This window comes from Emys orbicularis, chromosome 4 (assembly GCF_028017835.1).
Source record: "Emys orbicularis isolate rEmyOrb1 chromosome 4, rEmyOrb1.hap1, whole genome shotgun sequence".
Lineage (NCBI taxonomy): Eukaryota > Metazoa > Chordata > Testudines > Emydidae > Emys > Emys orbicularis.
The window spans coordinates 126,615,726-126,628,265 of record NC_088686.1 but is presented as its reverse complement, the minus strand read 5'-3'; the positions used below and the strand labels follow the sequence as shown (position 1 = coordinate 126,628,265).

At 56.4% G+C, this 12,540-nt stretch overlaps 1 pseudogene; it reads left to right on the top strand.

Annotated features, from left to right (window-relative positions):
- The first annotated feature begins 3,079 nt into the window (after positions 1-3,079).
- On the top strand, positions 3,080-12,224 carry LOC135877839 (glycine-N-acyltransferase-like protein 3; annotated as a pseudogene).
- The last annotated feature ends 316 nt before the right edge of the window (positions 12,225-12,540 follow it).

The window sequence follows — 12,540 nt, the reverse complement described above, 5'->3', positions numbered from 1 at the left end:
TGGGCTGGAATGCGGCGTAGAGGGCGGGCCCGGGTTCCCCCCAAACCTCCCAATTGACCTGGACTGTGGGTTCTTCCAGAGGGGAAGGTCTCTGGGCTGTTCCCCAACCCACACGGTGAATCTCTGAGGTAAGAAAATCCGCCAATAAGCGCAGGACCCACCAAGATAGAGGAGGAACTTTGTCACAGTAGTTATCACTATTATTCAATAAATAATTTTATGGTTAAGCTGGTTGCTTCTCTCTCTCTCTCTCTGAACTTTACGCTTTTGTGTTTTTAGCTTCCCCCATTTACTCTGAGAAATGCTTCTTTTACATAAGCTAAAGATCCCTGCAGCACCCAAAATACTGTGGGGTTTGCTCATCAAGTGGGTTACTACGAGAACAATTGTGATGTGAGAGTAGGGATAGGGACGTGTTAAACCTGTGGCATATAAGGGTGGCAGCTGAAAGTGCTGCTTGGCCCGGCCTATTGAGTCCAGGGACATATAAGGGGGTCAGCTTGAGAGTGCTGATTGACCCGGTCTGCTCAGACTTGCTCTGTTAGTGTGTGTGCGTGTGTGTCTGTGTCTGTGTGTGTCTGTGTTTATCTGGTTCTGGGCTGGAGGAACCCAGGGCTGGAGGAACCTAGGTCCTGCAGGATGGCTCCATTGGGAGGGGACTTGCAGAAGGAAGGAGCAGAGCTCCGTATGAACGCACAAGTGACATAAGCAGTACATTAATAGAATTACAGAACCCCACCCCCGAGGAGTAACCCTAATAATTGACCATACCCCAAAGTAACAGGCACATCTGGTAACAATGCTCTCCTTCAGCGGATACCATCACACCGAGATCCATGGGCCCCGTCACACTGCTCAGAGCCCCCTGTACTTTCAGGATTGTCCCAGGCTGGGGATCTGGAGATAGCAAAGCAGCTGCTGCTGATTAATTTCATACAATTTTACAGCTGAGTGCCATGTCGGCTATGGTTAAAATAGAGAAGGCTTCTGTTTAAAACCAATTTTTCTAAGTGCTCTGAAATCCCCATGCTTCCTTGGATAGTCTTGAAATTTGGGGTGCCTCCTGCGGGTCTGATATAGGGTTACCGACCCACATTTGAGACCATTTGAACAAGAGGTTCCTGAACTACAGCCACCTGCCATCTGAAAAACAGCTTTCCTTCAAGTTCACATCTTTTACCAGTGGTTTTTGTGCACACCTGCCTTCAAAAATGCTGATGCCTTAATGGGATGGGAAGGAGAGGGTGAGGTGGAAATTCTGGTGGGAGGACAGGGGAGGGGGGCTGTAAGTTGCAGGAGATGGTGGAGGAGGGGAGATGTAATTACACATGTATTACACATGTAATAAATAGCCACCAAGTTTTTGGGTCATAGACCAACTACACGTTCTAAACATTACAAAGAACGAGCATTATCCCCATTCCACTGTTACCAAGTGTGCGTGGTGAAGGGGGGGAAGCAATGCCCCGATACACCCATAACACACTTACTCACACTCTGTCGGTGCACTCTATTGAACAGGGACTCCCTACCCTTACCCTGAACACAAACACCAAGGGCTGGTCTACACTACAGAGGTAGATTGAGCCAGTGAAAAATCCCCATCCAGAAGGATGAAGTTACACCGCCCTAAGTCCCCGTGCAGACAGCGCTAGGAGGGCGTAAGAACTGTCGCTGCAGCGTTTTCAGTGTAGACACGGCTTGATCCTGCTCCACATCACATCTGCTCAATTTTACAATCCCTTCAACCTCGTCCCCCTCAGATACATGATGCCATCTAACACCACACATTTACCTTTCATTCATGCCCACCTCACTGATGACAATCACCCTGGCAAGGAGACCCCGTGCCCCATTAGTGACACAACATGCACAACTCAGTGATATAAGGAGGTGAAATGGATCTCTCAGGGTACCCAGGCACCTTTCCTTTGATCACACACCTGGGAGCAGGAAGAGGGTCTCACCTCCGCCAAGTGGAACAGCCCCCTGAAACCACCTTGTCTCAGTCACAGCTCTGCCAAGCTGCTCCAGATAACCCCTCCCCCATTCAGTAGAGCGACACCTACACTCTGAGGACAGCTGGAGCCCAGGGGCTTTTGGCAGCTCCAGGGGCAGGCACCATTGGCAGGCACCTTAACTCCTCATTGCTTGGTTTTCAGATGGGAGAGTTTTGCTGGGCTCGACATTGTGGGAGGGTGCGTGGAACCTCTGAGCAATGTTAACTCCATGGTTTGCCAGTGACTTAGCACTGACTGCCTGGCACACAAAGGAGCAGGAGATGTGGACACAGCTCTGCTACAGCCTGGAACAAAGTCACAGCGTGCGAGGGAGGTGACTGTGTTTGTGAGAACCCCAGAGACTCAGCATCCTAGGAAGTCACACGGGAACGCAGAGACAAAAGGAAGGAGAGCCAAGATGGATCCCACAAAGCTGGGGGTATTGAGGCAGTTGTTGCTGCCAACACAATCTCTGCATTCAGCTCAGCTTTGCCAAGCCAATTTGAGGATTCTCTGATGCCGGAGTCCAGCTGCATAATAAATGTGACGCCAAGTTGCTGCAGATACAGATTGCATTGATCCCGGCAGGTAACGAACCCTGAAAGCCCCATGCCAAGGGGTTTCCATCTTGTCATAGGTAGAAACCTGCCCAGCCCAGACCCCATGGCTGCTCCCCAATGCTAATATGGACCATGCGAGATCCCGACCACGGCATGGGTATAACGAGGAAAGAGTGTCCCAGGGCACACAACCCTTGCGGGGACAGGACTGGGAGAGACACAGAGCCGAGGCAAAGATGAAGCCAAGGAGAGGGGCCCAGACTGGGGGCTCCCAACACAACCCTCAATCAAAGCAATAGACAGAAAAAGCAAGCTAGGAAGGAGCTGCAGTGGGGGAGCCCAGGGCTGGGACAGCAGAAGCTGTGGGTCAGACTCAGGATAGAGGGGCACCAGCAGAACTGGTTTGCCCATGTCCCACTCCTGGCTGTGCCCATGTTTCCTCAGAATTCTACTCCGCTGGCCCCAGGAAATCATCTCACCTCTCCCTGCCCATGGAAGGAGTGCCTTGTGACTGCAGGGATGCGGCTGCCCCCAGCTCTGGGCCAGGCACAGACTCTGTTAACGGTTCATTGACTCAGGGATAAGAGGCTGGAGCAGCCCCTGAGGGAGAGCAAGACCCACCGGGGACAGGACCAGCTGCTGCCAGGCAGGGACCTCACTGCCTCACGGACACCTTGTCTCTCTAGCTTCACAGGGGCTGCCCCTTACCCTGGCAGAGAGAGACTGTCCAGGTAAGTGGGAGCTACCTGGGCCACCTGAGTCCTGCACAGACCAGCCCCAGCATGGCTGGGGCCACAGAGACATAGACAGGACAAACTGGGAGGAGTGGTAGATTCGATAGAGGGTAGGGATAGGATACAGAGGGACCTAGACAAATTAGAGGATTGGTCCAAAAGAAATCTGATGAGGTTCAACAGGGACAAGTTCAGAGTCCTGCACTTAGGACAGAAGAATCCCATGCACTGCTACAGATTAGGGACCGAATGGCTAGGGAGCAGTTCTGCAGAAAAGGACCTAGGGGTTACAGTGGACGAGAAGCTGGATATGAGTCAACAGTGTGCCCTTGTTGCCAAGAAGGCTAACAGCATTATTGGCTGTATAAGTAGGAGCATTGCCAGCAGACCAAGGGACGTGATCATTCCCCTCTATGCGGCATTGGTCAGGCCTCATCTGGAGTACTGTGTCCAGTTTTGGGCCCCACACTACAAGAAGGATGTGAAAAAATTGGAAAGAGTCTAGTGGAGGACAACAAAAATGATTAGGGGGCTGGAGCACATAATTTAGGAGGAGAGGCTGAAGGAACTGGGATTATTTAGTCTGCAGAATAGAAGAATGAGGGGGGATTTGATAGCTGCTTTCATCTACCTGAAGGGGAATTCCAAAGAGGATGGATCTAGACTGTTCTCAGTGGTACCAGATGACAGAACAGGGAGTAATGGTCTCAAGTTGCAGTAGAGGAGGTTTAGGTTGGCTATTAGGAAAAACTTTTTCACTAGGAGGGTGGTGAAGCACTGGAATGGGTTACCTAGGGAAGTGGTGGAATCTCCTTCCTTAGAAGTTTTTAAGGTCAGGCTTGACAAAGCCCTGGCTGGGATGATTTAGTTGGGGATTGGTCCTGCTTTGATCAGGGGGTTGGATTAGATGACCTCCTGAGGTCCCTTCCAACCCCAATATTCTATGATTCTATGATTCTATTGTAGGGTCTATGGTGAGCAAGTGAGAAGCACCCAGACTGGTATGGTATTGTAGGGTTTTGACTCTCACAAACACAGTTTAGCAAATTGTGGGAAAATATGCGAAGATTTGTTGCCCCTTACAAGAGAAATTAGACTCAGTTGAGGTGCTGACCTGCCACTCCTTGAGCTCTGGGAACATCCAAGTGCCACTTGTGCAAATTCTCATCAAAAGTGATTTTTAGATTGAAAAGCTGAAACATTAACTGCTGATACTTAGGAGGAGAGGAAAATCCACAGGAAATGCTGCACTGAGAATATAACCATTGGGGTGGTTATTGTAGGGTCTCTGGTGGGTACAGGTGTTGTAACCAGACTGGTTTGTTATTGTAGGTCTACCAACAGCATTTGTTATTTTGGAAGGTTGCAGACACCCATCATGTCACCAGGCAGGTGGGGTGAGGGGGGAAGGTCACAGGGAACTGATGGGTCTCTCCCCCACAGGGCATCCCCTGTGCCATCCCTGCTGGAATCTGCCGAGGGCCCATCCACACCAGAGTTGCTGATCCTGACCTGCTCCGCCAAGCTGCAGCTGCTGGAGGGGACACTACGGAGGCGCTTGCCCGATACATTGCTGGTGACAAGGACCCATCTTTTTTGCCATGTGCTACTTCCTGGGACGGGGATGGGAGCAGGGCACAAAGTTCTCTCTCCCCAGAGTGATGGGGTGGAGATTGGGCAGGCTGGGGCAACATCCTCCCCCCAGGTGCTGGCTGCTCTCCCAGCCTCCCCCTCCATACTCACATCTACTGTCTCCCAAACTCCAAATCCAGCAAATTCCTGCTGCTCACTCAGGGTAGCCGCTAGGACCTCCCCAGCCAATCACAGTGCAGATTGGCTCCATATCAAACAGTTACAGCACAGGCAGGCTCTGTGCCAGCCAGTCACTGCATGGGCAGGCTCCGTGCCAGCCAATCAAAGACCTGGGTAGCTGTTACTCCCTCCATGATTCCATGTCATCACATGGCTCAAGTGTGTGTGGGGGTCACCAGCCCCTTTGTCCCCCCTCCTCCACACTCAGGGTCTCCCCTGCGATACCAGGCCAGGACCCACAAATAAGGAGTCAGACCCCTAAATCAGGAGAGTAAACCCGGGGTGGTGGTTAGAGACAGGCCCCGCCCCGGCCCTTGTCCCTCATACTCCCTTCCTCATATCTCTCCCCTCCACATTCCTGCCCTCTCCTTGCCCCTCACCCCAACCCCTAGCATCCCCCACATCCCCCCACTCGCTCCCCAATTGCCTCTCCTTGCTGCTCCTCACATTCCCCTGCCCGCCCATCTCTGGTACCCAGAGCCTGGGGCAGCCATCTTCCCAGACCTCAGCCCCCTGAAATCATTGTGAGGTGGTGGCCATCTTGACTAAGGGCAGCCTGTGGTGTCAGCCCCATTGGCAGGGATGGGAGAGGGAGGCCATGTTGGAGAAGGGCAAAACCCCACCTAATGTGCAGAAGATTATGAGATGCTGAAACCCCCCAATAAATAGTGGGTGGCTCCAAACAGAGTTGTGGGAGTGGGAATTGCTGCCCCTTCCCCAGCTCTGACCCCCACCACCTCCATGTCTTTGGCAGGTCTATGGCACTGTGATGACCATAAAGTGGGGGACCCGACTGCGCAGGAGGTGCTGGTGGATTCATGGCCTGACTTCAAAGTCGTCTTCACCCGGCCACGCAGAGAGGTGACGCCCCGCAGCCACTGCGCTGCACCTGGGGAACTGGATGGCTCCGAAGGATGTAGAATGGGACCCGAGGCCTTTCCTCACTAGGTGACCCCAGGACGGGGGCCAGATTGGCCCAGGGAGGAAACAGGGTCTGGGATTCGGGACCCTTCCTCTTCAGGGGGCCACAGGGTGGAGCCAACCTGGCTTGGGGGCTGGGAATGGGACACACAGCCCTTCTCTTCTAGGGGGGCCCAGGGCAGGGACCAGGCTGGCTCGGGGGAGAGGGGGCAGGCAGATCAGTCATTCCATTGGGAATTCTCCAGTCTTGGCTGTATGTCTCCCCCTACAGGTGGCATCGGATGACTCTGATTTCTACACCAACACATACACGGTGTACTACCAGGACCTAGGTGCCTACTGGGCCCTGCTGGCCAGTGCGGGTGCTGTCACTGGGGACAGACCTTCCGCATCCTTGGTAACGTGCCCCAAAGCGTCTGGGAGAGTCGCACAGCAACTGAACATATATGTCCTGTCTGGGCCAAACCCCAGGATCACGCCCTACAATGCCAGCCCCAAAGCTCTCTGCTCCCCTCAGGCTGCAAGGCTGCTCCCATAAGCCCTGTGCAGGGCAGGAACATATGGGGTAGCCCCTTGCCAGTGCTGGGCTGGGGTCAGCTCACCTGACCACACCCTCTTCCCTGAGGGCTGGGGCTGGGGGTTTGGAAGCTCAGACTCCTGCCCCTTCCGACCCGTGTGCCAGGCTGGGCTCCCCACACATATGGGCCCTTTTGTCACCACCATTCAGTCCCTTTCCCCACTGCTCATGGCCAGTCGCTGCCCCCTGCAGCGCCGAGTCTAAGGGGATCAAGCTGGAGGTGTTCCGCTACTTCACCTATTTTCACCCAGATCCCAGCTCCATGCTTGAGATCCGGTCAGTGTCTGCCTGTGTCACAGGGCCCCACAGGGGGTGTGGTAGGGAAGGAGGCAGCCTTAAGGGGTGGGGGCATTGGCCAGCATGGCACTGGGATTAGGGTGACCAAACAGCAAGCATGAAAAATTGGGATGGGGGTGGGGGGTAATAGGCACCTATATAAGACAAAGCCCCAAATATCAGGACTGTCCCTATAAAATCGAGACATCTGGTCACCCTAACCGGGATGCCCAAGATCTGGCTGACTATTCCTTATGCAGGGCCTAGGGCAATGGGGTCCTGTTGCCACCAGCAGAATCTCAGTGGGATTGGCACTGAGCCCAACCTCCTTCAGGGACACTGCAGGGACTGGGGAGCATAGCCATAGGGTGGGGCCAGCCATGGGGAGGGGGATCTCTCTTCAGCTCCTGCCTCTGCCAGGAAACCCTGATGCAAATGGCTTCTGTGCCACCAATGGGGCCCCATCCGTGGCCCCTGGGGACCAGGCACTGCTTCAATCAGCCATCAGACCTGGCAGGGCTTGGGCAGCGAGAGACCGTGCTCCCCCCATCCCTCCACCACATCTCACCTGGCCAAGGATGGAGAGGAACCTTCCCTGTCCACAGCCTGTTCAGACCTCGGTTTCTCACCCAGGACCCAGGAAGGGGCAGATACCCCAGGGGCACTTTAGGGATGGGGGGGGTCTCTATCAGGAAGGGGAATGAGACACTCAGTTCTAATTAGAAGAGATATTAGGCAGCCTTGCCACCGTATGAGTAAGAGGGAAAAGGCCCCGTATCCCATTCCCCACCCCTTGAGCCAGCGGATCCCCCTGTTCTGGGCCAGATCAGAGCTAGCGCCCCCTAGGGGGAAAGGCCCTGTGTCCCATTTCCCATCCCCCAAGCAAGGCAGCTTCCTTACCTCTCCACTTGGCTCTATCATCCCCCTCTCCTGAGTCCCACAAGTTTGGCCAGGTCTGGAGCCCATCTTACAATGACCTTCATGGGAATCCCCCCCTACCCTGGAGGGGAAGCCCAGTCTGATTGACTGCTTCTCCCACACCCCCGCTGGGGGAAGAGCAGGCAATCAGAGCTGGGAAGGGCAGAGGGGAGCCTGCTGCAGCCCCCACAGGGCTGGGAGGCATGGAAGAACACCAGGAGGTGCAGAGGGGAAGCTGGGAGGGGATTGGGGCGGGGGCTGGAGACAGAGTTGATGGGTGCCTGTGTGGGGGCAGAACTGATGGGGTAGAGTGATTTGCTGGGCAGCAGATGGGCAGATATGGGCATAGGAGATTCTGCAGTGAGGCCCATATCGCCATAATAAATCTGGGAGTGTTGGCAATACTGATTATGTCACATCCAGGGGTTGGGGGCAGGGGAGTTCAGCTGTCAAGGGAGACCAGCAATCACAGTGTCATATTTTAAAAAACCTCATGATCTTAAGGCCATCTCGTGATTCGGAGGTGTCACTCTGATCACTGACCTTTGGGGCTTTGCCCTGCTGCTTTCCGCCTTCCCCCCCCCCCCCCCCCCCGGCTGGACCCGGCCATGAGGCTCTTGTCCAGAGGTGAAAGTAAGCCAGTACGGGCCGGTACGGAGGACCGGCAAGAAAATGGAACACTCTCCCCCTCTCTGACTCCTCCCGGCTCCAGCAATATTGAGGGTCCGGGGGCCCGGCTCCACGAATGTTCGGGGCTGGGTCTCCCCCTTGGCCCCACCTGCTGCCCCCACAGGGGAGGTGAGGGGGATTCCTGTACCTGAGAGGGGCCCTAGGAGCACGTGCAGTGACAGTGGGGAGGTGAGTGTACTGCCGGGGGGGAGAAGGGGGTCCCTACCCCAGAGCTCGCTGCTGCCGGCAGGGAGAGGGCTGGGGGGAGTCCTCCTCTCTGGCTCCAGTCCCAGGGCAGCCTGCCTGCACCCCAAACTCATCCCCAGCCCTGCCCCACCCCAGAGCCCACACCCCCAGCCAGAGCCCTCATCCCCCCGCACCCCAACCCTCTGTCCTAGCCCTGAGCCTCTCCAACACCCCAAACCCCTCATCTCCAGCCCCAGCCAGAGCCCTCATCCCCATGCACCCTAACCCTCTGCCTCAGCCCTGAGTCCCCTCCCACACCCCAAACCCCTCATCCCCAGCCACACCCCAAATCCACCCCCAGCCTCACCCCACACCCCTCACACCTGCACCCCCTCCCTCTGCACCCCCTCTTATCCCCAAACTCCCTCCCAGAACCTGCACCCCCTCCCTCCGCACTCCCTCCCATTCCTAAACTCCCTCCCAGAGCCTGCACCCTGCACCCCTCCTACACCCCAGTCCCCTGCCCCAGCCCAGGGCCTGCACCCCAGACCTCCTCCCCCACCCAAACACCCTCCCAGAGCCTTGGGCAGGTGGGGGGTGGAGTTGGCGGGGGGCAGAGTTTGGGCATGGGCAGGTTCTGGGCACCACCAAAATTTCTACAAACCTGCCACCCCTGCCGGCAAGAGCTGGTGCGCCATACCGGGGTGGACCAGCTTCCTGAGGCAGCAATTTAAAGGGCTAGAGCCCAGGGCCCTTTAAATTGCCGCCAGAGCCCTGCTGCCAGAGCCCTGGGGTAGCGGCAGTGGGGCTCGGGTGGCGATTTAAAGGGCCCAGGGCTCCTGCCGCCGCTACCACCCCGGGCCCTTTAAATCGCCACTGAAGCCCCACTGCCGCTACCCCAGGGATCCGGGGACAATTTAAAGGGCACGGGCCCTTTAAATAGCCCCCGGAGCCTGCCGGAGCCCTGGGGTAGCGGCGGCAGGGCTCTGGTGGCTATTGAAAGGGTTCGGGGCTCCCGCTGCCTCTACCACCCCGGGCCCTTTAAATAGCCACCGGAGACCTGCCGCCTCTACCCCAGGGCTCCAACAGCAGGGCTCCAGAGATGATTTAAAGGGCTCTGGAGGGTAGTGGCAGCCGGAGCCCCACTGCCACTACCCCGGGGCTCCGGCGGCAATTTAAAGGGCCTGGGGCTCCGCTGCGGTAGCAGCAGCTAGAGCCCCAGGCCCTTTAAATCGCCCCCTTTAAATCGCCCCCGAACCCCAGGGCTCCCAGACACCTCTGCAGCTGGGAGCTCAGGGGGTGATTAAAGGGCTTGGGGCTCCCAGCTGCTGCTACCACAGCCCTAGCCCCAGTCCCTTTAAATCCTGATTTAAAGGGCCTGGGGATTTAAAGGCCCCGCCTCTTCTGGTGGAGGCCCCGCCTCTTCCGATGGAGGCCACACCCCTCCTCAGGACTCCGGAGTACCGGCAAGTCCTTTAAGTTACTTTCACCCCACTCTCATCCCTGGATGTCTCCCATGCCGACCTGCTGAATGAGACATGAGTCTTTGGGGGGAACGAGAAAAGCAGGAAGTACCTGGCAAGCCTGATCTGCCACTTCCCCATTGTCTGCCTGCTGGATGCTGCTGGCTATCCGTTTAGCTCAATCGCTTCATACCCGTTTGGTGCCACGGAGCCTCGCTACACTCTGCCCCAGCACCGGGGGCGCGGCTACATGGGGATGCTGAATAATTTGATAGCCAAGCGGTTGCATGCACTAGGCTATCCCAGCTACGGCTATGTGGCCGTGGAGAACTACCCCATGCAGAGGTTGCAGGAGAGGCAGGGCTTCCAGCGCCAGCCCAGCCGGTGGTACTTCATTCTTCACAACCCAGCACTGGTGAAAGCCCCCACGTTAACCCCAGTGAACTGCTCAGGGGACCTGACAAGGGCGGGGGGGGGTAGGGGAGTCTGGGGATCATTGTTGGCCAAGTGGAATCAGTAACATCTCCCAGCTCCAGCCTCACATGGGGCCTGCTACCCCCAGCCCCACAGGCATTGCCCTCCCCCACAGCCCTATACCCACCTTTAGAGAGTCTGTCCTACTCTCCCGGGCCCATAGCCTGCCCTCCTTGATGGACCCTACCACCCCAGACCCATACACACAGCACCCCTGTCCCACTTCCCTACACTGCCCCATCCTAGTTCCTCTTCCAGACACTCCAATAATGGCTCAATGATCTTCCATCCAATCTAGCTACGTGCTCACCTGCCTCCTGCATCTGCTCTGCTCCTCCTCCCCCGCTTCTCCTGGAGCATCCTGCTCAGCGTATTACATCTCTAACTCCTCCACAGTCAGTGTGTCACCCTCCCCGCACCCGCCAGAGGCATCTTCCCCGGATCTCTCTCTCCCCCGTTCCCTGGGGCTTGTCACGTCTCTTGCTGTTGCACCCTGCTCTCATCAGCTCTTTTCCCATCTCCTGGATTATACACGCCGGGGCAGCTTTAAGCGGGGTGGGACGGGCTGGGCAATAGGTCCCCATTCAGCAACATCTCCTTGAGCACAGTGTGCCTGGCATGATGCTTCTAACCCATGATGGATCTGGCTGTTCCCCATTGATACTAACCAGCCCGAGAGTGTTCCCATGCCATGGACTCCCTCAAGGTCCAGTCTGTCTCAGTAACTCAAGGGTTAAATACCTCCCAGGGATGTTGATTATCCTCAAACCAAACTTCATTATCCCCAAGGACTCCCAGCCTGAGGTCACACTCAAAAGCCTATCTGTAGTTATGAATAATAAGTAAACACCCAGTCCTGCCCCTTAGTGTCTCCAGCTGTGTCCTCTGATTCAGTTCCCCGCCCACAACCACTGAACAGATGCCCCTTCAGCAGTGGTTTCCTCCTCCGCTCACGGCTTGGTGTCAGCTGTTGGCCTCATCCCAGATCCTGGCATCAGACAGGCCTGTGCCCTATCCTTTGAGAAATGCCAGCTGGGCCAGCTCCCAGGCTCCACCACCCCACCCAGCTCTGGTGATTTCAGCTTCGTTTGCGTGGGGTAAGGTAGGGCTGCCCAGAGCTCCCTCAGCCCTGCTGCCACCCTGTGCTGCTTTGGCAAAGGGCCACCTTAGTGCTGCCTCCCAGTGAAGAGTTTTCTGACTGCAAATCTGACCCCCTACCCCGCATATCTCTGGCAGATCCACGGCGCTGCAATGAACATAAACTGCATAAACCGTCTGGGCACAAAGTGCTGGTGGATTCATAACCCTAGTTCAAAGCCGTTCTCACCCAGCCACAGACAGAAGTGTCACCCTTCAGCCACCACCTGCACCCAGGTGGCCAGGCTGGTTCAGGGAGTGAGGAATGGGACACAGGGCCTTTTTTCCCTCTAGGGGGCCTCCGGACAGAGGCCCGGCTGACTTGGAGGGGGTGGGGTGGAGGAGCGGGCAAATCAATTATTCCATTAGGAGTTCCCCTTAGCCTTTCAGCTCTGTGTCTCCCACAGCAGGTGGCATCAGACAACTCTGACTTCTACACCAACATGTACGCAGAGTTCTACCAGGCCCTTCTGGGCAGCACGGGCGTGATCAACTGACGATAGGCCTTCTGCATCCACGGCAATGTCTGGGGTTGCCTCCTCCTGAGCCCCACAGTCACTGCATGTCCCCCCCACCATCTGGGACCAAACTCCAGCAGACTCCAACACTACCAGACCCTGAGTCTCCAGGTCCCCACATTTCCCACCAGGCTGCTCCCATGTGCCCCATGGTCTCAGGACAGGATTGGCTCATTGGTGCAGGCACCCTTTCATGAGACTGGCATGCCAGTGGGTCAGCTTGGTCCCCTCTCCTCCCCAGATTCCAAGCTGGGCCTCCAACAGCCACGTTCCCCATTCAGGGCTGCCACTGCTC